We start from the raw sequence: 25,396 nt of genomic DNA on the forward strand, positions 1-25,396 counted from the left end.
CATGCACTTGCATTTTTGTAACAAAATCCAAACCAATTCCATAAGCTACTTGAATATTTTGATAAACCTTTATATATTGGATGTACTAAATTTACAAAGTTATCTTTACTTATGAAATTATATAACTTGAAAGAAAAATATTGTTGGAGTGATAGAAGTTTCATTGACTTAGTTTGTTCAGGGAAATACTTCTAAATGACAATGAATTACCTTTATCTTTGTGAGATATAAAGAAAAGCTTATGTGCATTAGGGATGGATTGTGTAAAAATTCATGCTTGCCCTAATCATTGTATCTTATACTAGGAGTATGAGGATTTTACCAATTACCCTATTTGTGGGATGTAAAGGTGGAAGTTGGGTAAAAAATCTATGATAGATGAAGGAGTTCCTACAAATGTCCATTGGTACTTCCCACCTATTCTAGGATTTCAAATATGGTTTCAGACCAAGGAAATATCTAAGGAGTTAACTTGGCATGCTGATAAAAGAATTCATGATGGATACTTGCATCATCTGGTTGATGCACCCCCTCTTAGAAAGTAGTGGATCACTACTGGCCAAATTTTGTTTTCGGGCCAAGAAATATAAGATTGGACATATCAACAGACGGGATCAATCCCCATAGTTTAATGAGTTTTCCATATAGTTGTTGGCCAATTGTAATGATCACTTTCAACCTTCCTCCAAGGTTGTGTATGAAGAGAAAATTTATGATGCTCACTTTATTGATTTTTGGTCCCAAATAAATGGGAAATGATTTACATATCACCTCTAATTGATGACTTAAAATGCTTGTGGGATATGGTGTTGATGCATATTGAGAAGAAATTTTCTCTCTTAGGGCTATTCTACTATGGACGATCAATGATTTTCCTACATATGCAAATATGTTAGATTGTGTTGTGAAAGGATATCAAGCATGTCCGATATGTCGTGAAGAAACATATTTGACAAGGTTAAAGCATAGTAGGAAAATTTCATATACAGGCAATAGAAGATTTCTTCCTAGAGGTCATCCTTATTGAAGAAAAGGAAAGTGTTTAACAAGAACCAAGAGTCTAACCTCACACCAAAAGCATTAACTAGGCATGATGTTTTAGAAAGATTTGAATGAATTAATTAACATTTGGAAAAATTGAGTAAAAATCTTTAGTCAAAGGAGGGTAATGAAAAATCATGTTGGAAAAAGAAATCTACAGTTTTAAACATGAGTATTAGAAACATTTACATGTTCGACATATTCTTGATGTGATGCACATTGAAAAAAATATTTGTGAAAGTCTCATCGGTACGTCACTTGACATTCCTGGAAAAATAAAGGATGGAGTAGCAGCAAGACTAGACATCATGGAGATGAATATGAGGACTGATTTGACATCAAAGATGGGGGAGAGGAGAATGTTTTTACCAACAACCTATTATACACTAAGTAAGGATGACACTACAAAAAAATGCTAATTTAGCAATGAATTTTAGCTACAAAAATAATTTGTTGCATATTAGCAACAACATTTGTGACAAAAAAAGCAGTCATCCTTATTATAAATGAATATTGTGACCAAAACAAATTTATCCCTAAATTAGCAACAAAAAGATTTCATTGCAAATTCATTGCTGAAATTATATTTGTCATAAAACTCATTACCATTTAGCGATGAATCCAGGATTCATCGCCAATTTGGCAATGAATCTTGGATTTGTCTCCAAATTTAAAGATTTTTGCCTATGCCAAGATCTCAAATTTGGCAATGAATACTAGATTCATTGCCAAATTTTATGACAAATCAAGGACCCATCACCAAATTTAAACATCTTTGCTAAATTCATAAATTGGCCGAGATCTCAAATTTGGTGACAAATCCATGATTTGTTGTCAATTGGAGATGAATTATGGATTCGTCACCAAATTCAAAGACCTTCATCAAAATCTATTGGGATCTGAAATTTAGCGACGAATCCAAAATTCATCGCTTAATTTGCAACAAATCCTATATTCATAGCCAAATTGGAAACAAACCCTAGCTTAATTTGCAACAAATCCTATATTCCCTAATTGGTGATGAATTAATAATTTGTTGACAATTTGGAAACAAATGTGACAACTAATTTTAATTAATTACCAAAAGCCCTAACTTAAACACATTTCTCGATCCTCCCACTCCCAAATCTGCCTGCTCCCCCCAACTCCTCCTAATCCGATGATGGCCATGGGACATGGCAATGGGGATGGTGACCTTTGTGAGCTTGGAGAGGTGTGGTGATAAGGTTGCTCCCCTCTCCTTTCCCCTCCCCCTCTCATTTGCTAGACCCATCAACTGCCAGATTTGGCCACCACACCCTTGAGGCCGGCTGCACTAAGGTTGATTCGCTATGCTGAGGAGAGGTCGGACAACTAGGTGACCGTTAGGCCTCGTTGAGATTGGTTGGCAGTGCTGAGGTCGACCGTCTGCTCAGGATAGCCGATAGCTATGGTCGGCCGGCCACTGTGGTCGGCTGACTGCTGAGGCAAGGCCTTGGATTTCTTCAGATAGTCAAGGTCTTGAATTTCTTTTATGATGAATAAGTGTTGGATTATTTGGGTGAGGTTAGTATTTATAGAAGATGGTAGTTCCAAATCCTAACATATTATTAGTTTAGAGGATTGTGAATTATAAATCATGTGTTAATTTTATCTTAATGTAGTCACTAAGTAATTGAGTTGGATCTATGATTTATAAATTGCACATGATGAAGTTAAATTCTATACCTTATGAACTCAATAATGTGTTGATTTATCTTGTTTGTCCACCCTTATATTTGATTGTTAACTTCGTAATGTTGTTTGCACAGGTCTCATTTTGGTATGAGCTTAGTGTATTTAGAGACACTCATTTTTGTTTACTTGTTTTAGGTATATCTACACTCATTTCTTTTTATTTATTTGTTGATTTAATGCACCCAATACATTTTACATCAAGGAAACTATTACACAATTTAAATATTATAGTTCATTTACATCATCTTTATCCTCAGATGTAGCAACTACTTTTTCAGTTTTAGTAAAAATGTATTATATTAAATATTTTGGATGAGGATATTATAGTTCATTTACCTTTTGTATAATTTCTTGAAATCAAGCTTTTATCATGTTGTTTAAGATAGACAATTTGTATTTAAGCTTATGGATAACATGTTTTGTATCCAATATTGTGTATGTGCTATTAATAATGATTTTTTTTATGACATTTTTTATAGAGTGTTTTGTATCCTCTTGTTTTTCTTTTAAGTAAATTTTTATTATATAGATTACGTGAAAAAAAATAGGAAAAATGTAGAAAGAAATGAGTTTGATGTATAAAAAGATTTACTTGAATGTCATGGTTTAACTAATGAGTTTAAAGTTGGGTTGGAACAATTTTTAAAATTTGCTTGTTGTAATGTTGAGTTTATGGATGTGGATAAGATAAGGTGTCCATGTATAAAGTGTCGTAATGGTAAATTTTTACAATTTGATAAAATTCGAGAACATCTTTGTAGATTTAGTTTTACCGTAAATTACTATAATTTGGACGTGTCATGGTGAATCCTTCATATCTAATAAGGATTATGGATAAAACATAGAAGTCTCAGTTAGTTGGGATTAGAATTATTATAATTAATTAAATCCATATCAGAGGATAGTAATTAATGAAGTGGCATAATTTCATTTCCAAACCGAGTGGTGCAAATTCTAGTTGTCCTCCAATAGTTGAACAAATGTTTACTACTTATAGATTACTATTGGAGGAGGCAGAAGTACCTAGTGTTGATGAAGCATATCTCAAATTTTAAGAAGTGTTGAGTGATGTAGATGAACCAGTGTGGCCTGGTTGTAACAGTCACACTAAATTATCCTTCACCAAAAGACTTTTGAATATCAAGATAGAGTATAATGTGTATCAAGATTGTTTACCAAAAGACTATTGAATATCAAGACAGAGTATAATGTGTCTGATAATTGTTTTAATGATTTTGTTTAAGTTATTAGAGAGGTATTACTTCATGATCACATAATGCCTAATGATTTTTATAGTATGAAAAAACTTGTGAAAGAATTAAATCTTCTGGTGGAAAGAATTGATGTTTGTAGAGATAGTTGTATGATATACTGGGGAGATGATGAAGATGCAGATGTTTATAAATTTTGTAATTAAGCAAGGTACAAGAGCACTAGAAGGAGTCAACAATGACGTAAATCATACAATCAGTTATTTTATTTGCCTTTAACTCCTAGGTTACAAAGGCTCAATGTATCAAAGGCAACTGCTGAACACATGACTTGTCATGTAAATCATCAAATAGAAGAGGGGCTAATGTGTCATCCAGCAGATGTAGAGGCGTGGAAAATTTTGGATAGAACATATCCTGAATTTGCAAAGGAGACTCGAAACTTTAGGTTAGATTTATGTGTTGATGGATTTGCTCCATTTTACAAATCAAGAAGAAATTAGTCTTATTCTCTACTATTTATCTTAACTCCATATAATCTTCAACTTAGGATGTGAATGAAAACATCGTATATATTTTTAACATTAGTTGTGCTTGGCCTGCAAAATCTAAAGAAGTTAATAGATGTTTACATGCAATCACTAAATGTAGAGCTGAAACAACTATGTGATAAAGGTTTTCCTATATATGATGTTCATACTAATAAGATATTTGTAATGAAGACTACTCTTCTTTGGACCATAAAATGAATTTTTGTCTTATGGTATACTATATGTTGTTGGTGCAGGGTGCACCAGAATCAAATCTGAGTTTTGATATTGTCAAAAATTTAAGTTAAGTTTTGTTGTGATTTAACAAGTTGACTAAGTGTGCAGGCTGTTTACTCAATCGGGAAAGCCCTAGTTATGGTTAGGCAGGAAAGACTTAGTAGATCATGGAGGCCAAGCAGAAAGTCTAAGTAGGTTGAGAGGACTCGACACTTAGCAAGGAAGCTCGATAGGTTTGGAGGACTGATGATCAAGGGAAAGTTCTGGTGAGTCGATCCAATGCAAAGCTGCAAAGTCCAAATAGGTATGGAGTACCAATGTTTGGAAAGTAGGTTAAGGTAAGTAACTGAAGAAAAGTGATAGTGAGGATGTGTTCCGGGAAGGAACAAAGTCTAGGTCACTGATCAAACTGAAGAAATCGGGAAGGTTTTCAAGTTGAGATCAAAACAGTCTTACTATATATTATTACTTATACATCTTACTATTATATATTGTTATGCTAACTCTATTTTATAGGAGCCTTCCATCTAACTCTGTTTTGAAGGAACCAAAGTTTATCGATCAACCGAACACTAGGATCAATCGACTGAACCAAGTTGATTCAGACCAGAAATCAGTCGAAGTCGTTGGTACCCCAAGATAGTTTTAATGTGATTAAACAAGTTAAGTTAGGTCCTATTATGTTTAAGCCTGTGTCTAGGTGTGCAGGAACTTAGGAGCATAGGAGCATAGGAGCTCGAGCGAAAGACGCAGCTAGCGAGAAGGACGACACAGGAGAGAGCCGATGGGCTCGGTGTGTCTGAGGGGCGAGGTGCAGCGGAAGAGTACACCAACGAACAATAAGGGAGTGTGCAGTGTTTCTAAGGGATGAGAAGTAGGAGCAGAAGATTACTCGAGGAGCAAATGATGCAGCTTTCCGAGGGACGAAAATCTATGGAAGAGTACGCTGGTGGATGAGAAGGAAGCAAGCAACGATTCTGAGGGATGAGAAGCCGGAGCAGAAGTTTACCCAAGAAGGCCAGAAGTTGGGTTCAGGTGAGCCCTATTCTGGATGGACAAAATCATCCAAGCGATCAGAGCCAGAGCAGAAGACTAGGACTGAAGCAAGTAGAGCTGAAGCTGGAGGCCTGGAGAGAAAGTTAACAAAATATTTACTTTCAACCTTCGAGGCGCCCGGACCAGTACGGGGCGCCCGGAACCCGATTCTTAGCTATTTCAACATGTCATTTGAATGTTGCATCGGGGATAGAATTTTATCCCATTTCAGGCACCTAGAACACTTCCAAGCACCCCGAGCAGGGCAATATAAACAGCACTGCTCTCAGAAGCTAAGAACAACAAGAAACTGTGAAGCAACACTTGTACGCTTTTAGTTTTCTGTTTAGCTCTCTGATTCTGTGCTATCATTACTATAAAGAGGCTTCTTCACCTGAAGGAGAAATTAGTGCGCTTTACTTCCTTAGATTACAACCTCCCTGGTTGTAACCAAGTAAATTCTCGATGCCTTTATTTTTTAGTCACTTTATTATACTTATGCAAGTGTTAGATTTATAAAGCTATAAATCTGAGAAAGGTTTGTTTTTTTATTTTATGCAGGGGCTATTCACCCCCCCCTCCCTCTAGTCGGCCGCCAAAGGTCTTAACAAGTGGTATCAGAGCCAGGATGCCTCAGGAGGTCTAACCACTGAATGAAGCACACGAGAAGGCCGGACCAAGCATCTACCCACCAAAGTTTGATGGGGAGTTCATGAGTTGGAAAAAGAGAATGGAGGTATTTTTCAAAAAGACTTCGATTTATTGTTAATAATGGAATTTGGTTTTGAAGCACCTGAGGGCAAGGAAAAGTATCAATGGATGAAGAAGGAGCAAACAGACTTCGTGGCAAACGTCAATGCAGAGTTTCATCTGCTGAGCGTCCTACCACCACAAGAAGTCAACCAGATCGGAGCTTACGAGTCCACCAAGGAGCTCTGGGAAAAATTCCTAGAACTTCACGAAGGAACCTTGGAGGTGAAACTTGTGAGACGGGTCTTACTTCACAACCAGATCGGCAACCTCTGATTAGAAGAAGATGAAACTATTGCACATCTTCACTTGAGTATCAAGGAGCTCATCACCGGACTTTCGAATCTCGGAGAAAAGGTAAGCAACCGAGATTCGCTAAGGTACGCTCTTAATGCATTCCCTAGAAATACAAAATGGGCATTATTAGTATATGCCAACTATATCTCTAAAGATTTCGAATCTGTTACCTTAGAAAAGTTATTTTCAACTTTTGAAATCTATGAAACAAGATGTGCAGATTCGAAGGAGCCGAAGCACAACGTTGCCTTTAAGGCAAAGATGGATGAACAAGATTCAAAATCCTCTCTCGATGGCGACAAAACTATAATGATGGTAAGGCGATTTAAAAAATTACTTAAATCTAGAAAATCTAATAATCTGTGGGGTAGAAAACGAAGAAGAATCAGATGCTACCACTGTGATGAAGAAGGGAACATAAAAGAAAACTACCCTATATTGAAGAACAAAGACAAGGGCAAGAACAAGAAGCCTGTCCAATCTAACAAGTATAAGATGCTAAAGGCTACGTGGGATGAAACGTCGTCCAAATCAGAGATTGAGGCTTTCTCTGGACCTGCGTTAATGGCAAGCTATTAAGAAAATGAACACGAAGCAAGCTCGTCCAAAATGAGCATCGAGAGCATCGATGAAGGGGGAGCTACATTGGATGAAAGCAGCAGTTCAGGGGGAGGTATAGATGATGGGATCGACAAGGTAAGTCAGGTACGATCTCTACCTCTCGATAAATTATTCAAGTTTGTTAAATTATTGTCAAAGGATTGTTGTAAGCTAGAAAAACAAAACCAAGAGTTAAAATTAATTCTAGCCAAATCTTGTCCATTAGAAGAATTTGATTAAATAAAATTGGAAAATGATAATTTGCAAACAGAAATAGCATACTTGAAAAATCATGCATGTTCGTTTAATCAAAACAATAAAAGATATAATAATTTGTACTGGTATGTTAAATACCACAAGGGACAAATTAAGAAAATTTCAAAGAAATACATACCCAAAAAAATTTTAATTAATCCAGTAGGCTGGAACCTATATTGGGTTCCAAAATCTTATCTAAATTAAAATTTAATTGGACTTAGGGCTTTCAGAGAATAGATTAAATGTTTAATTTTCTTAAGAGGCTTTGTCTAGAAAGTGGTTATGACTCCAATAACTAAGAAGGCCTAGTACCTCACCACAGCCTGCAAGCCAATTAATGAAATAAAATGTTTAATTGACTAATTGATAAAGCATTTAATTGTAATTAATGCTTTAAATAGTTACTCAAACATTTTTTTACTTAGAATTTTTTTTTACAAAATATAAAGTTTCTAAAATTACTGTAAATTTTTTTAAGTGATATTAAAATTATTTTCAAAGTTTTCAAAAACTTGATAAGTTTTTCAAAATGTTAGAAAATCAAAGTTTTTTTTAACTAAAAAATTTCTTATTTTTGAAAAGTTACCCTTAGATTTTTTTTGAGGTATCCCATTTTTTATGTGATCAAAGGGGAAGAAGGAAAGATTAAGTCTAGGGGGAGGTAGCTTAACTTTTTTCAATTTTTGAATTTTACTGCAAAATTTATTTCTTTTACTTTATGTTGGTTTACCCGAACTTAACTTGGGTTGCTCGCATCAAAAAGGGAGAGATTGTTGGTACCCCAAGGTAGTTTTGATGTTATCAAACAAGTTAAGTTAGGTCCTGTTGTGTTTAACCCTGTGTCTAAGTGTGTAAGAACTTAGGAGCACATGAAATTGGGCGAAAGACATAGCTAGTAAGAAGGACGGCACGAGAGAGAGCCGACAGACTCGGTGAGTCTGAGGGACGAGGTGCTACAGAAGAATACACCGACGGACGATAAGGGAGTGTGCGGTGTTTTCAAGGGACGATAAGCCGAAGTGGAAGGTGTTTTCAAGGGACGAGATGCCGGAGCGGAAGATTGCTTGAAAAGCAAAATACGAAAGCTGTCTGAGGGACGAAAAGATATGGAAGAGTATGCTAGCAGACGAGAAGGAAGCAAGCAGCGATTACGAGGGATGAGAAGGCTGAGAGGATGTTTGCTCGAGAATGCCGGAAGTTAGGTTCGGGTAAGCCTTATTCCTGATGGCCAAAATCACCCAAGTGAGCGGAGCCGGAGTAGAAGACTCGAACCTAAGCAAGCGGAGCTGAAGCTGGAGGCCTGGAGACAAAGTCATAAAAATGTTGACTTTCAACCTTCGTGGTGCTCGGAACCCTTCCGAGTACTCGGAACCCCATTCTTAGTCATTTCAATGTGGCATTTGAGTATTACATTGGGGATAGAATTCTATCTCATTCCAGGCGCCTGGAACTCTTCCATGCGCCCTGAACAGGGCTATATAGGGCGCGGGGCTATATAAATAGTCCTGCTCTCAGAAGCTAACAACAACAAGAAACTGTGAAATAACACTTGTATGCTTTTAGTTTTCTATTTAGCTCTCTGATTATGTGCTGTCATTGCTATAAAGAGGCTTCTCCGCCTGAAGGAGAAATTAGTGTGCTTTACTTCCTTGGATTAACAACCTCCCCAGTTGTAACCAAATAAATTATCGGTGCCTCTGTCTTTTAGTTTCTTTATTATACTTATGCAAGTGTTAGATTTATAAAGCTATAAATATGAGAAAGGTCTTTTTATTTTGTCTTTGTACAGGGGTTATTCACCCCCACCCCTCTAGTTGGCCGCCAAAGATCCTAATAGAAGTATAGTTTGGTAAAGTAACAAATCAGTCTACCGAACCCATGGATTGGCCGACCGAACCATGCAGATGTGGCACAAATTAGATCGATCAGAAGCAAAGATAAAAGCTAGCCTGATCGGTCGACCGAACGATCATCGTATTAAAGGCTCATTAATGAAGAATCTCGACGAATAGGAAAGTGCACCATTCGGTTGACCAAAATAGTGTGCGGTCGACCAAACCATTAAAGCTTATTAAATGTGCAAAGATTGGATTTGAACAAAGAAGGAAGGGAGCATGATTAGTTGACCGATAAGAGGTTCAGTTGATCGAACTAATCAATTGACCGATGGATTTATCAGTCGATTGAACGATACTTATAAAAGGGGAGCTCGAGGTCCGAGGCAGAGCATCTATTTTCAATTCATCTCTGTGGAAAGTTGTTATTCGTGCTACTACTCATTTTCAAGCAAGCTTCTTGTCCACCCAAGAAGTACCGACCGAGGTCCATCTTCTATCTAATGTCAGTATATTTTTATTTAGCTTATTTTATACTTAATTTTAGGTAAGATAGTAGGCTATTACTATCTTACACATTTTATTGTATGAATTGCTTCTTTCCGGAGGTTTCGGAAAGAAGAGTTTTAGTAAATTGTCCAACGGTGCAATCAAGGATAGCAGGTCTTGGAGTTGGAGTCGACCTAGTCTTCGAACCAAATAATTGAAACATGTCCTTATTTTCTGCTGCTTATTCTGATTTACCTTTATGATAAAATAAAAGTTTTTAACCTACAATATTCACTTCCCCCTCTATCGTATCTTTCGATCCTTTAATTGGTATCAGATCTTGGTAGCTCTGAAATTACTTAACCATTTTTCGAGCAATTTTAAAAACTTTTTCTTTTTCTTTAAAAAGTGTTTTCTTTAATTCTTAAGTAATATTTTTTTTCTTTATCCTACATTACTAATCCCAAGATGAGAGTCTTGGAAATTTTCTTCTTTATTTTTATTCTTTGATAGCAAAGATGTCGAACTCATACCAAGAAGGGTACAGTGTCGTCCGACCTCCATTGCTCAAAGGGGAAAACTTTAGCTATTGGAAGAATAGAATAGAGTGCTACCTCAAGTCTGACATTGAGCTTTCGTTCACCATACTCAAAGGATACACTCCTCCGATGGTTGATGAAAAGCTGATAGAACCAGAAGATTGTACTCCTCGGATGATCAAAAAGGTGCAACTAAACTACAAAACAATCAACACAATTTAGTGCAGTCTAACCATGGAAGAACTGAACTGAGTTGGGCCTTATGAAAATGCAAAAGAACTCTAGGACCATCTGGTAAAGCTGCACGAAGGAACTAATGAATCTAAGGTAAACAAAAGAGATTACTTTTAAATAATTTATTTAATATTAAAATACTTTCCAAAGAGACAGCCACACAACTACGCGTGAGACTAAAGGATATTCTCAACGGCCTACATCGATCGGACATAACCTAGAAAATCATGACACGATAAGGTACACACTAAACGTCTTCCTGAGAAACTTTTTGTGGGCATCAATAGTAGATGCATACAAAGCTTCAAAGGATCTTTCAATTCTTAAATTAGATGAACTTTTTTGTGAATTAGAATTACATGAACAGTCTAACTTGAGTCAAATCAAGAAAGGTATTGACTTGTATGTAGGATCAAGCAAAGAAACCAAGACCAGAGCCAAGAACAAATCGGAAAGTGAATCTAACTCAACCAATGAAGAGGAGCTTATCAATATGGTTAGAAAACTACTAACAAAGAGGAGGTTTAAAAGAAGCACCAAGAAGATACCAACCAACCAGAAACAAAACAAATCAGAAATGATTTGTTATGGATGCAACAAGAGGGGGGCATTTCAAAAAGGAGTGCCCTAATTGGAAGGAAGAAAATTAAAAATCAATAAGAAGGAAGAAGACCCTCAAAGCTACATAGGATGAGTCATCTATCAAGTCTGATGTGGAAGAACCGAAGCACTCAAGTCATCTTGCCCTTATGGCAAGAAACGAAGATTCTGAGTCTGAGGAATGAGTCTGAGACTGACATTGAGTCTAAGAGAAGCCACAAATCCGTATCCATTTTTGAAGGTCCCAATATGGTAACCTTTTATTCAAAGTCAAATTTACTTAAAGTAGTTAAATATTTATTAAAAAAATTGGTAAAATCTAAAAAATAAAATAACTTACTCCTTATGGAAATAGACCACTTTAAGGAGCAAGTTAACTTGAGTAACTCGACTAACCAAGTTCAAGTTGAAACTTCAACTCAAGTTGCAAAACTTGAGGAAGAAAATTCCAACTTGAAAGGTCAATCGAGTGACTCAAGAAAATATTGAAAAAGTTCAAACTGGGATCCAAGTGTCTAAATATGGTACTTGGTTCACAACGAGTTGTGTACAACAATTGAAACTTGGCTATAAACCAAATTAAACCAACAAACCATACCTATCTTTAATCAGTCAAAATGTTAGAAATCAAGTCCAAACATGGGCTCCAAAAAAATATTTAATCAAACCAATCAAATCAAATCATTATTTGATCCCTAAGAGTCAAATTCATTACTTAGATAGACCATATCTAAGCTATGACTCGGGAGGATTAAATAAGAAAATTGTTCAACCAACTTGATTAATCAACTATGCATGCTTAGGATTAGGTTTATTTTTCTATTTAGTTTAATACAGTTAGTTAATAAGGTTTACCAAACCCTAATAACATAGCATCGGAATGGATTGGGATGGTAGTACATCAAAGAAGTTTTGTCGAAGGCATGTCTAGACTGAATCTTGTGTATTATACTTGGTGCACTAGACTTAGTGGATCTGACCGAAGCAACCCCAGCCAAACATGGGCTAGTTAGATCAAAATCTAGTATTAAACATTTTTGGGCAGGATTAATTTGGAAAGTATTTATAAAATGGTCCACCGTTGATACACAAGAAGATCATATGCCTCGCCACTGACTGAAAGCTTATCCTTACGAACCCTGCTTGATTAACATTTTTCAAAGTATAAGACATTAATAAAAATTTAATCAAAATTTTAATTCAAAATTAATTAAGATTTAAATCAAAACTTAATTATAATTAAATAAATGAAATCTTAAATTTTAAACTTAATTAAATTCAACTTAAAACGAAATTAAATTAATTAAATCTTAAATTTTAAACTAAATTAAATTCAACTTTAAACTTAATTTAAAATTAAATTAATTAAATCTTATATTTTAAACTTAATTAAATAAAACTTAATTTAAATTTAACTTAAAACTTAATTAAATAAATTAAACTTAAATTTTAAACTTAATTAAATTCAATTTAAAACTTAATTTAAAATTAAATTAATTAATTCTTAAATTTTAAACTTAATTAAATTCAACTTAAAACTTAATTAATTAAATATTAAATTTTAAACAGAAATAAATTCAACTTAAAACTTAATTTAAAATTAAATTAATTGAATCTTAAATTTTAAACTTAATTAAATTCAACTTAAAACTTAATTTTAAATTAAATTAATTAAATCTTATATTTTAAACTTAACTTAAATATACATTAAATATGAGATTTAAAACTTAAATAAACTTAACTTAAACTTAACTCAAAATCAGATTAATTTAACTTTGAAAATTAATTAAAGCTTTAAATTAACCAAACTAAAACTTAATTATAAGTTTATTTATTAATCGTTAATGAAAAAAAACCATTCTTGTACTTTTGGTACTTCTCAATTTTAGGGGGAGCATCAATATTATCTTTGATCAAACTTAATCTTTCAAATTTATTTCTTTTCAAAATTATTACATTCAACTTTATCTTTTTCAAATTCATCTTTATCTACTTTTCAAAATTCACTTTTTATCTTTCAAAATCATCATTATTAAATTTTTAAAATTATATTTTTCAAATTTAAAATTAATTTCAAATTTAACTTTTTCAAAATTTTAAAATTACTTTCATACCTTTACAAAATCAATAAACATAGTTTTCTTGTTTTAAAGCTTCAATTCTACTTATGTTTTTAAACTTCTTCATTTTTTACTCATAACCATTTGCTTGATTAGTATTCTTGTTAAACTTTTTAAATCAATCTCTATTTTCAAAACCATCTTTTTAAATCTTACTTATTTTATTTTCACTTTAGATTTATTTTCAAAACTAATCTTTTGTAAACTTACAAAGATTTCAAAACTAATAAGTCTTTTGAAAATTCAAAATTCATAATTTTCAAACTATTTTTTAATAATTTCCTTCACTTCTATTATTGTTGTTTCCCTTATTTTTGATGTGTCAAAGGGGGAGAGATAGTGAATTCAGGAGGAGAGATAGTAAATTGAGGAGGAGGTGTTTACCTCAGGAGGAGAGTTAAGTTAGAAAATGCTTGTTTACTTATCTTTACATATGTTATTAACTTAACTTTGAACCTTGGTTGCCAAACATAAAAAGGGAGAGATTGTTGGTGTAGGGTGCACCAGAATCAAACCTGAGTTTTGATGTTGTCAAAAGTTCAAGTTAAGTCTTGTTGTGATCTAACAAGTTGACTAAATGTGCAGGCTATTTACTCAATCTACAAAGCCCTAGTCGCGGCTAGGTAGGAAATACTTAGTAGATCATGGAAGCCAAGTATAAAGTCCAAGTGGGTCAAGTATATTTACTCAATCATGGAAGGAACAAAGTCTAGGTCACTAGTCCAACTGAAGAAATTGGGAAGATTTTTAAGTTGAGATTGAGACAGTCTTACTGTCTATTACTATTCATGCATCTTACTATTTTATATTACTGTGCTAACTCTGTTTTACAGGAGTTTTTCTTCTAACTCTATTTTGCAGGAACCAAAGTTTATCGGTCAACTAAACGTTAGGATCAGTCGACCGAACCAAGTTGATTCAGACCAGAGATCAGTCGAAGCACAGTTTGGTAAGGTGATGGTTCAATTAATCGAACCCATGGATTGGTCGATCGAACCATGCAGACGTGGCACAGATCAGATTGATCAAAAGCAGAGAGGAAGTCAGCCTGATTGGTCAATTGAACACAGGGATTGATCGACTGAATGATCATCGTATTAAAGGTGCATTAATAAAGAATCTCGATGAATAGGGAAAATGCACCGTTTGATCGACCAAACAAGGTGATCGATCGACCGAGCCATTAAAATTCATTAAATGTGTGAAGATTGGATCTCAGTAAAGAAGAAAGGGAGCGCAATCAGTCGACTAATAAGAGATTGGGTCGACTTAACTGATAGTCGATAGATGAGTTTATCAATCAATCGAACGATGTTTATAAAAGGGGAGCTTGAGGTCCGAGGCAGAGCATCTGTTTTCAGTTCATCTCTGTGCAAAGCTGTTATTCATGCTACTACTCATTTTCAAGCAAGCTGTTGCTCCACCCAAAAAGTACCAACTAAGCTCCATTTTCTATCTAGTGTCAGTATATTTTTATTTAGCTTGCTTTATACTTAATTCCAAGTAAGATCACTACAAGAAAAACCCTCATAGACATCGGTGGAACAACAACGGTTTTAAGTAAAAACCGATGTCTTTGAGTATTTTACACCGATTTTTCCAAAAATTGATGTCTATGAGCGCAGATTTTCGCTCATAGACATCAGTTTTTTAATCGATGTCTATGAGCGCCTTTTTTCTCATTAATAGACATCGATTATAACCACGGTTTTTAAAACCCGGTGTCTATGAACCAAAATTCTGGTGGACTTTCTTAGCGCGCTTTCTTTTGGGCTTCTCCTCGCCCACCATAAATCGAAACCCTAATCCTCCACATCCTCCTTTTAGGATGCGCTCTAGGGGCTTTTGGGGCTCCATGTCACCGTGGATCTGGCTGACGCGGGGCTGGAGCTTCCTCGGTCGATCCCCCTTCCCCGTGGCCTTCCACCTCGGCTCTATAACTGCATCCGGGCTCGTCGCCATCGTCTTCTACTGGTTCATCATCTCTGCATCTTGACGCACCCCCGATCCGGCCCTTGTCGAGTGCCGTCCGGACAGCGAGGGCTCCTGGTCCATCGGGGTCTTCTACGGAAAGAGCCCCTTCTCGCTTTCCCCCATCGAATTGGTACGTAAGGAAGCTCGTCTATGTCTAGAAGCCGGTGTCTTGTTCGAGCTTGCGGTTAAGAAGGCTTTTCTTTCCTACAGCATGGGAGCAGCATGGGTCGACTCCTCCCATGGGGTATGTTCTCAGTTCTCGTCTTCCTCCCCAATTTTTAACCAAAAAGCCAAAAAAAAACAACTTAATCATGGAGGAGTGTTTCATTTTTCGCCTTTCGGCCTGGATTCATACTGCTCTATACATTCTTCTTGTTCAGTTGGAATAGTTGGAATCACTTCTCTTGCCAAATCAATGAGACACTAATCAAAGAAACAGGTAGATGGACGGATGCTGACCCTTTATTTACTACTTTCTATTCTCCTTCAATCTTTTCTATAATTATGCAACAGCCGATGCAATGGTGTCAACTGGACTCGCGAAGCTTTGATATCAATACGTCAACATCGGTTAGTCTCTCACCAGTTGTTTAACTTCCTTTTGATTGTTTGTAATTTCTAATCCATGGATGATTTGCAGATGATTGCTGGGCTAAGCACGACCGTGACTCCCAGGTTCATTATACTGATGTCTTTCTTTAGTTTTTGTCTACAGAAACCACAATAAGCATGAACTGTAACTCTGTAATGTGTTCAGGGATACCTAGTGGCCAACGGATGAACATTTCCATCAGGAATGAAAGCTCTTGTAGATTATGTGCACAACAAGGGGCTTAAGCTTGGCATTTACTCAGATGCAGGGTGAGTATGATGGAGTATTATTCGTTTCTGTAAAAAGCCAACACATTTACTCAGCTTTGTGGTTTCTACAGATACCGAACGTGTAGCTCAGAGATGCCTGGTTCACTGGGGTATGAGAAGAAAAATGATGAAACTTTTGCTGCATGGGTAAGCTATTTTAGCAATATGTGTATCTTGGACTTGATATTTATTTTATATATATATATAATATTGCATAATGGAAAAGCAATTTTCACTAAATAATATCTTTCGGGTCAGGGAATAGATTACCTCAAGTATGACGACTGCAACAATAGAGATTTGAAACCCATGGAGAGGTAGATTTTTATAGATTACCTATCAGAAAAACTTTTTCTATTATGATGTTACTTATAAGCAATTCATGTTTACAAAGATTTCATGATGAAGATTACTTAAATGATTATTTGTATTATATGCAGTACTCGATAAACTTGAATTGGTTTGGACCTTTTGATGTGATTAACAATTCAATTTTAATTATTGTTCCTATTTTCCTGTGTTTGTAAGAATTTCATTGTAATGCTTATTTCTATTTTTTTACATTTGGATCCTCTGTATGAGTATGTTTTCCTTCGTAAATCAGTAGTCTTAACTCTTATCAGTTCACTTCTATTAATCTCTTGTTAATTCTTTGGTACTCTTTCATATTATCCCATTTTCTGAGAAGACAATAACAGTTTTGTTTTGTAGAAGAATAGGGCACATTGCACATTGCTGGCAGATTGTTCTAATACAAGTTGCATAACACCTAGTTTTCTATAAGTCTTATGCATGTCTCACCTTGGGTGTTGTTTCCCACAGTTCTAAAACACAACTGATTTACTTGATGTATTCATGAGAAGGAAAAATACAACTGAGTTCTAAAGCAATTGATGCTTCTGTTAAAGTTGCAAAAGAACTACTAAAATTTGATGATGTTCTTGGCAGACTAACAGCATGTGTGAACAATTTGAATACCACTGCTTTATATGTTAATAAATTTGAAGAAATATAACCACGGCTGGCTATACATAGTATAATCTCATCTTTTGCTATTTGATGTTTTCCTTCAAATATGTCCTAAGCATTTATTTATTTCGGCTTTATATTATTTGTTTCATGGTAAATTAATCTTCTTGTCCATCTTCAAACTCTTGACATGTTTGCAGAGTGACTAAAAGTCTTGAAAAGAACACCATATGCACCATCAATCCCAGAGGTAATTTACATCTTCTCATGTTGATTAAGCGAAAACATTCAATTGTTCATATTTTTTGAATTTCTCTATCAGATCCATATTCAACAGTGAGCAGAGATGGCTAACAAGAATTAGATGATGATCAGACTTTTTTAGTTCACAAGTTAACTAAAAACAACTATTTTAAGTGAACTTCTTTCTTAAAATGCAGAGCTTGGTTTCCTTGGAAATCATGTTCCTTCTTGAACCATATTCAATTTGGCATGAGTCCTTATTTGATTAGTTGCGAACTATGAATTTGTGTGCTTTGTAGAATGCAATGTGAGATATGTTAATGTCGTAGACAACATTCCATAGCTTTCTACTTATATTTCATTCTAACAACTCAAAAAAAACCTTTTAATAGATTCTGTTGATTCAATTGTTCATGTTCCTTGAACAATGCTTAATGTATATTTATTTATCAAGTGATGAAGAAGCTTATGACTAGTCTGTTTCACATTTTTTTTTTGTTTCCCAAGCAAAAGGTATGTTATTATTATTATTAAAGTCATAAACCGTATTCTTTCTATCTGTTGTTCTTCATCAAGAAGGATGGACTGCAAGCATATTTATGAGAAGGAACCAGTAATCCACTACATAAGCACAAAGAAACCACATCCTCGATGCCTAGTTGCAGGTAAGTGCCATATTTATTGTAGTTGAACTTTCGTTGTTGATCTTTTTGCTCATTACAGCTACATCCTATCAGGTTGCCCAAAAATTCTCCAAGTTGGACGGGTTGTATGTGACGCCTTGCTTACAATAGAAATTAATGAAATGTGTTTGGCATCAGCTACAAACATAAATTCAACAATGGTAGAAGATTTTACAGAAGTTGACTGAAAATGGCAACACTGCTCCTTGCAACTGTAAGCTTGATATAATTTTTCAAGGTGATTTAGCCCCTGTCGGTGATTTGTCATCAGCCAATGCGATTTAGGCATCATAGTTAATTATCTTTTGATGTTGTAAGAGGAATATTTGTGTAATTTGTGGATACGGACTTGATGTGTACAATATCTATTATCTTTTTATATCGTAAGAATAATATTATGTATTGGTAACATGGATATTTACTTGGTGTGTTTAGATACACCGATGTATAATAATATTAACTAAATTTTGTACTATTAAAATGTTGTATAATATCGATTTTTCACTATTTCGAAAATCGAATCGGCGTCGTTAAACAATATTGATATTACATCAGTTTTCCACCGCTGCTAAAACTAGTGTTATTAACATATAATATTACATCAGTTTTACATCGTTGATGAAACGGTGTCGTTAAGTGATACTACACCGGTTAATAACCGATTCGAACACCGGTGTTGTTAAGTGATACTACACCGGTTTTAACCCGATGTCTAAAATGGCAGACCTTTTACATCACCTTCATAGACATCGGTCGAAAATGTAATAGACACCGGTGGAAAACCGATGTCTATGAGGGTTTTTCTTATAGTGGATAGTAAGCTATTGCTGTCTTACACATTTCATTCTACAAATTTCTTCTTTCCAGAGGTTTCAGAAAGAAAGATTTTAGCGAATTGCCCAATAGTGTGATCAAGGATCACGGGTCTTGGAGTAGGAGTCGACCAAGGCTTCGAACCAAGTAACCAAAACATGTCTTTATTTTTCGCTGATTATTCTGATTTGTTTTTACGATAAAAGAAAAATTTTTAACGTGCGATATTTACTCCCTCCTCTATCGCATCTTTCAATCCTTCATATGGATGGAGTGCCTCAGGGATCTTAGGATGTCCAATTGATGTGAGTAGATTATGCATGTTTTTAGGCATTGTTTGTCATATATTTACTTGCATTTCATGAGCATGATTTACATTATACACCCTATTGCATTATAATTTCATTATTTTTACTCCTTTAGTTTGGAGATCTACACTTTTCATATTTTGAATAATAGGACATATTTTTGGAGTAAAAATGAAGCATATTAGACATCAGAGCAAGCTTGAAAATAATTCAACAAAGCAAAGTCATGCCTCATAGGCACAACCGTGCCTCACCTAGCCAAAGCATGGTCATGCCCCATTGAGCCAAAGAATGGATGTGCCTTACAGGCATGGTCATGTCTCCCAAATGTCCCAGAAGGTCACTCGACCTGACTATACCTCCCAAGCATGGCGTAGTTGTGCCTCTTCCCATAGAATAAATAGAAGGTCACATGGTTTAGCCATGCCTTTTGGGCATGAATGTACCATACCTATGGATGAAATTGGGCCTCAAACAGTGCTAAAACATGACTAACAGTTTGCCACATTGCCTGACCATGCTAAAAAGCATGGTCGTGTCAAATCTGGAGCCTTTCCCATATGAATCACGATAAGTCGTGCCTCTCAAGCATGATCGTATCAGTATCTTGGACCAAGTCTATAAATGAACCAAGCCAAGCCAAGGTTGAGCCAGCAAAGGCTCGAGCTCGGCTCAACTTGATTTATACTGGCTAGACTCGAGCTTGTTTGAGCTTGAAGAGTTAAGCTCGATATTTAATTATGGACTTGAGCTTGACCTTATTTTTTTATTTTTTATTATTTTTTGATAAATAAATTAATATATTATATATTATAAAAATATATATTATTACTATCTCATTTGGTTCAATGAGCCACCGAGCTAGTAATAATTAGGCTCAAGCTATACTCAATTTCTAATCAAGCCATCTCAAGCTCAGCTTGAGCTCGGTCAACTTCAAGCTCGAGTCAAGTTTTGACCGAGTAGCTCATAATCAGCTTAGCTCATTTGCACCCCTATACTCGACTACACTATAGACTAATATTCAAACTTCCATAACTTTCGATTTGGTTTGAGTTATGTAGCATATGACCTATTAAAATGTAGATAACTGTAAGCCCTACAAGTTTGGTTTAGAGTTCAACATGAGAAAATTAGGTTTAAGGGTCAAAAAATTTATTTTAGTGGAGCCTAACAAATATGGCAGATATAGACAGTTTGGGATGATATAAAAGGGTCAAGAAAACCCTTCTTTTTTACTACCTTGGATTAGGGGGCTCGGCCCCCTTCTTTGGGAGAGGGTTTTATCCTCTTAAGAAAATCTTAGAGCAGCCATCTCTAAACATTTCGATGATCCATCCACCATTAGAACATGAAAACACCTCCAATGATAATAGAATTCATGGATACATATTCTCTTCTCTCTATTTTATGTATTGAGTTGTATATTATTATTTCTTTGTCTCTTCATTGTGTTTTCCTTCTCCATGGAGTAGATTCTCTAGATTCTAGGATTTATGAAGTAATTATGATGGATGTTGATGTGTGAACAACGTATTTGGTCATTTTCCTATTCTATAATATGTTTGCATCTTATTCTTGTTTGATCAAATGTGTGTGTATGTGTAAATGATGGATTGTTGTAGATTGGTCACCTTGTAGAGGAGAAATTCTAGATTGTATGACTGTGGGGCTCTGTGATAGAGGGTATCCCTTCAAGCAGACTTTCTAGAGTGATCCTTTTGAAAGGAGGCAAATCCGCTATAAGGGGATTACTATTAGAGGTTAATGAGATTTTTCTAATTTAGTATTAGGAAGTGAATTATGCAATTTAGACTGTATGATCGGGAAGCCCTCATTTGATAGGAGGTATCCCTTTAACAAAACTTTCTAGTGTTATCTCTTTACTTAATAGTATTGACATTGATGTAAACATGCTAATAAGAGTTGAATGAGTTTTTCTCAATTTAATATTAGGAAGTAACTTGTTTAATCTAGACTGTATGACTGGGGGCCCTCATGTGACAAGGGTATATCTTTAACAAGACTTTCTATATTACCTCTTTACTTAATAACATTAAAAGTGGTATAAACACTCCGCTGTAACCTTCATGAGTTCGCATCAATAATTTGGTTAAAATCCCTATAAGTACGTAAACATGGAAGGAGGTGAACAATATATAGGACATCAACTAACATTGTAGTGAAATCAAATTCTAGAATCATCACCTATTCCAACTTCTCTCTTTAACCACTTTCTTTCCCTTGACCACTTCTTCTCTAAGCCTTCTCTCAAACCATTCCCTCTTGCCATCTCAACTCTCTCTCTCTCTTTCTCTCTTGTTCTTGTGACCACACTCAAAATTCAATCATCTAGATAACTTGTTTTGTGAACTCAGCTAGTGCTTAATCAACAGTCTCTATGGATCAATATTTTATTACCTGACAACATAACCATGCACCAAAAATTGGTTCTATAATTGCGAGTGCATGGCTATATTGTCAAGTAATGAAATATCAAATCTATAGGGACTATTGATTAAGTGAAGGGCGTTGGAATTCCATTATGTTTAAATTTCTCATACAAAAAATTGTACAAGTACAGAACTTTTCCTAGCAACCCGCATATTCGATCAGACATGTGTTTGATCAATCAAGCAAGTTCTTGACGGATCAAAGCACACCTTGATCAAAGTACAAGATCACTGGCCTCTTGTGTTGGTATTCAAAATCGATACAAAGAAAACTAAACTAATTACGCAGCGGAATTAAAGAACTAGTTGTACCTTTTCTTTGTAGCCAAAGACCTTTTGATCTTCTATCGTATTCCTCTCCTATTCTTGGACATCATGTGGGTGACGATCTATCAAGACAACACCACCCTCCTTCTCTTCTCGGTTTCCAAATCGCTGACTACAAAAGGAGGCTCTAGGATGGGGCACCTTCTTCTTCTTCTTCCTCTTCTTCCTCTTCTTCCTTTTCTTCAAGCCACCGGCCACCAATGGATTGCTAGGAAGGGGCGCCGGCCCTAGCTAGGAGAGAAAGGGGGCGCGAACCCTAAGCAAGGAGAGGAGGGGGGCATCCCTTGCAAGGTGAGGAAGGGGCAGCCCTAGCAAGGCAAGAGGGGCGGCCGCCACAAGGAGAGAAGAGGATTGTGGAGAATTAGAAAATTAGGTTTTATGAGCCACCACCTACTCCTTTTTATAGGCTTGCCGTCGGTTACAAAGAAAGAAAAATAACATAATTCTATTTAGAAAAAATCTCTCTTTCTATAACCGAATTCTGTTTAGAAAAAATCTCTCTTTCTATAATCGAATTCTGTTTAGAAAAAATCTCTCTTTCTATAACCAAGTTAAACGAAACAAAATTAAACCAAACCAAGTTAAGTTAAACCAAACTAAGTTAAATCAAACCCAGTTAAACCAAACCAAGTTATGGATGGGTGGATGCGAGGCTTTATATAGGGGCTACAACAGGGAACTAGAGGAGAAATTGTTTAGGCCTCCTGATGGGCTTGGGCTTCCTGTGTTCAGCCCGAACACCCAACCGAAGTCCATCAATAATAACCCATACCACTAAAGGATTATTATTGAATTACCGCACCAATCCCATATTATAATATAGGCTCCTTCTTATCTTGAGTGCATTAATCTCCTTGTGTTTAAGATATCGTATGTCCGTTAATTAAATGAGTTACTAACAACTCAATTAATTAACATCTGATTCCAAGAGTAGTACCACTCAACTTTATTATCATACCGGACTAAGTCCACCTGCAGGGTTCACATGATAATCCTTATCAGCTCCTCAAGGGGACATCATCAACCTAAATAATTAGGACACAATTTCCTTCTATAATCAACAATACACTATATAAACAGTAGTATTTCCCAACTCATCGGGCCTATTGATTTAACGAATAAATCTCACTCATTGATAAGTTTAAGAAATAAATACTAAGTATACGTGCTTGTTATTATATAGGGATTAAGAGGAAGCACATCCATAATAACAGAGGTTTTGTTCTTTTATGTAGTCAGTGCAAATCGAACAACCTCAAATGGTCCTTCTCAATACACATATAGTATACTAGTGTAATTTTATAATCAATACAAACTAATACCAAATTACACTACAATCGTTCCAATGGTTTGTCCTAATCCATCTTGGTTGTGAGCTACTATTTATAACTTATAAGGAACTGATAACATGATCTTCTGTGTGGCACCACACACCATGTCATCTACAATATAAACTAAATGGACAACTGCATTGACATATATATAAATATAAAATGCAGACATTTAACCAAAATAATTTTCATTTCAAAATATTTCAAAACAGATGTTCATACAAAAGCTAAGATTATAGTATACATCCCAACAATCTCCCACTTATACAAAAAGACTATGTTGTTATACATCTTATTCTCATCCCCTCAACATGCCTATTAAAAGCTCTCGTCCGAAGGGCCTTAGTGAAAGGATCTGCCAGATTATCTGTTGATGTAATCTTGGTGACAACTTCTCTTCATTTTATGATGTCTCGTATCAGGTGGTACTTGCCCTCAATGTGTTTACTTGTCTTATGGGCTCGTGGTTCCTTCGAGTTTGCTACTGCACCACTGTTGTCACAATAAATTGTGATAACTTTGGGCAAATCAGGAGTCACATTTAAGTCCATCAAGAAGTTTATGAGTCATACAGCTTCTTTAGCTGCCTCAGAGGCTGCCACATACTCAACTTGCATGGTGGAGCCTGAAACACATTTCTGCTTAACACTCCTCCATGCTATGGCTCCACCTCTGAAAGTAAACACATACCCCGAGGTTGATTTACTGCTGTCCCTATCTAATTAGAAGTCCGAATCCGTGTAACCAACAGGGAGCAAATCATCTGCCTGGTAAACCAGCATATAATCTTTAGTCCTTTTCAGGTACTTTAATATATGCTTTACGGCAGTCCAATGTCCCGGTCCTAGGTTACTTTGATATATGCTAACCATGCCCATGGCAAAACAGATATCTGGTCTCATACATAGCATCGCATACATTAGGCTTCCTACAGCCGAAGCATAAGGAACTGTCTTCATCTCCTCTATCTCTTTTGATGTCTTAGGACACATCACTTTAGATAAAGGTACTCCATGCTAAAAAGGTAGAAAACCTTTCTTGGAGTTTTGCATGCTAAAACGAGCTAGGAGAGTATCGATCTATGAAGCTTAGGATAAGTACAATATACTTTTCTTGCGATCCCTTATTACTTTGATCCCAAGAATATGTCCACATTCTCTCAAGTCCTTCATATCAAACTGCTTGGACATCCATACCCTTATGTCTGACAACACTTTGACATTGTTGCCAATGAGCAAAATGTCATCTATGTATAGTACAAGAAAACCACCACATTTCCGTCACTTTTCTTGTATACACAAGACTCATCCGGATAATGAATGAATCCATAAGACTGGATCACTTCATCAGATCGGATGTTCCAAGATCACGAAGCTTGCTTCAGTCCATAAATTGATCGATTGAGCTTACATACAAGATGCTGTTTTCCCTTCGCAATGAATCCCTCTGGTTGCTTCATATAGATGTTTTCTTCAAGACTACCGTTAAAAAAAGGTGTCTTGACATCTATTTGCCAAACCTCATAATCCATATGAGCAGCAATAGATAAAAGAATCCGGAGAGACTTAAGCATGGCTACCGGCGAAAAAGTTTTCTCATAATCGATTCCCTCTTTTTGAGTATACCCCTTCTCAACAAGCCTCGCTTTAAAGGTTTCCACCTTCCCATCTGTTCATCTTTTTCTTTTGTAGACCCATTAACATCCAATGTCTTTTACACTATTTGTAGGTTGTACAATCTCCCAAACCTGATTAGAATGTATAGATTCTATTTCAGAGTTCATTGCACTTTGCCAAGATGCTGCATCTTTATCTTGGAGTGCTTTATCATATGTCCAGGGATCAGCTTCATGTTCACCAGGGATCAAGTCTGAAGACTCTCCCAAAAATATGAATCTATCAGGTTACCTAACAACCCTCCCACTACGGTGAGCCACTACCTG

The 25,396-nt window shown here is 35.6% G+C and overlaps 1 long non-coding RNA gene across 1 annotated transcript; it reads left to right on the forward strand.

Moving 5' to 3' along the window:
- Positions 1-15,690: 15,690 nt before the first annotated feature.
- Positions 15,691-16,014, forward strand: LOC122026288. The gene is made up of 3 exons (XR_006124096.1): positions 15,691-15,710; positions 15,847-15,905; positions 15,980-16,014. It is a non-coding gene; the product is annotated as an uncharacterized LOC122026288 (long non-coding RNA).
- The last annotated feature ends 9,382 nt before the right edge of the window (positions 16,015-25,396 follow it).

The sequence above is a fragment of the Zingiber officinale genome, chromosome 10A (assembly GCF_018446385.1).
Source record: "Zingiber officinale cultivar Zhangliang chromosome 10A, Zo_v1.1, whole genome shotgun sequence".
NCBI classification, from domain to species: Eukaryota; Viridiplantae; Streptophyta; class Magnoliopsida; order Zingiberales; family Zingiberaceae; genus Zingiber; species Zingiber officinale.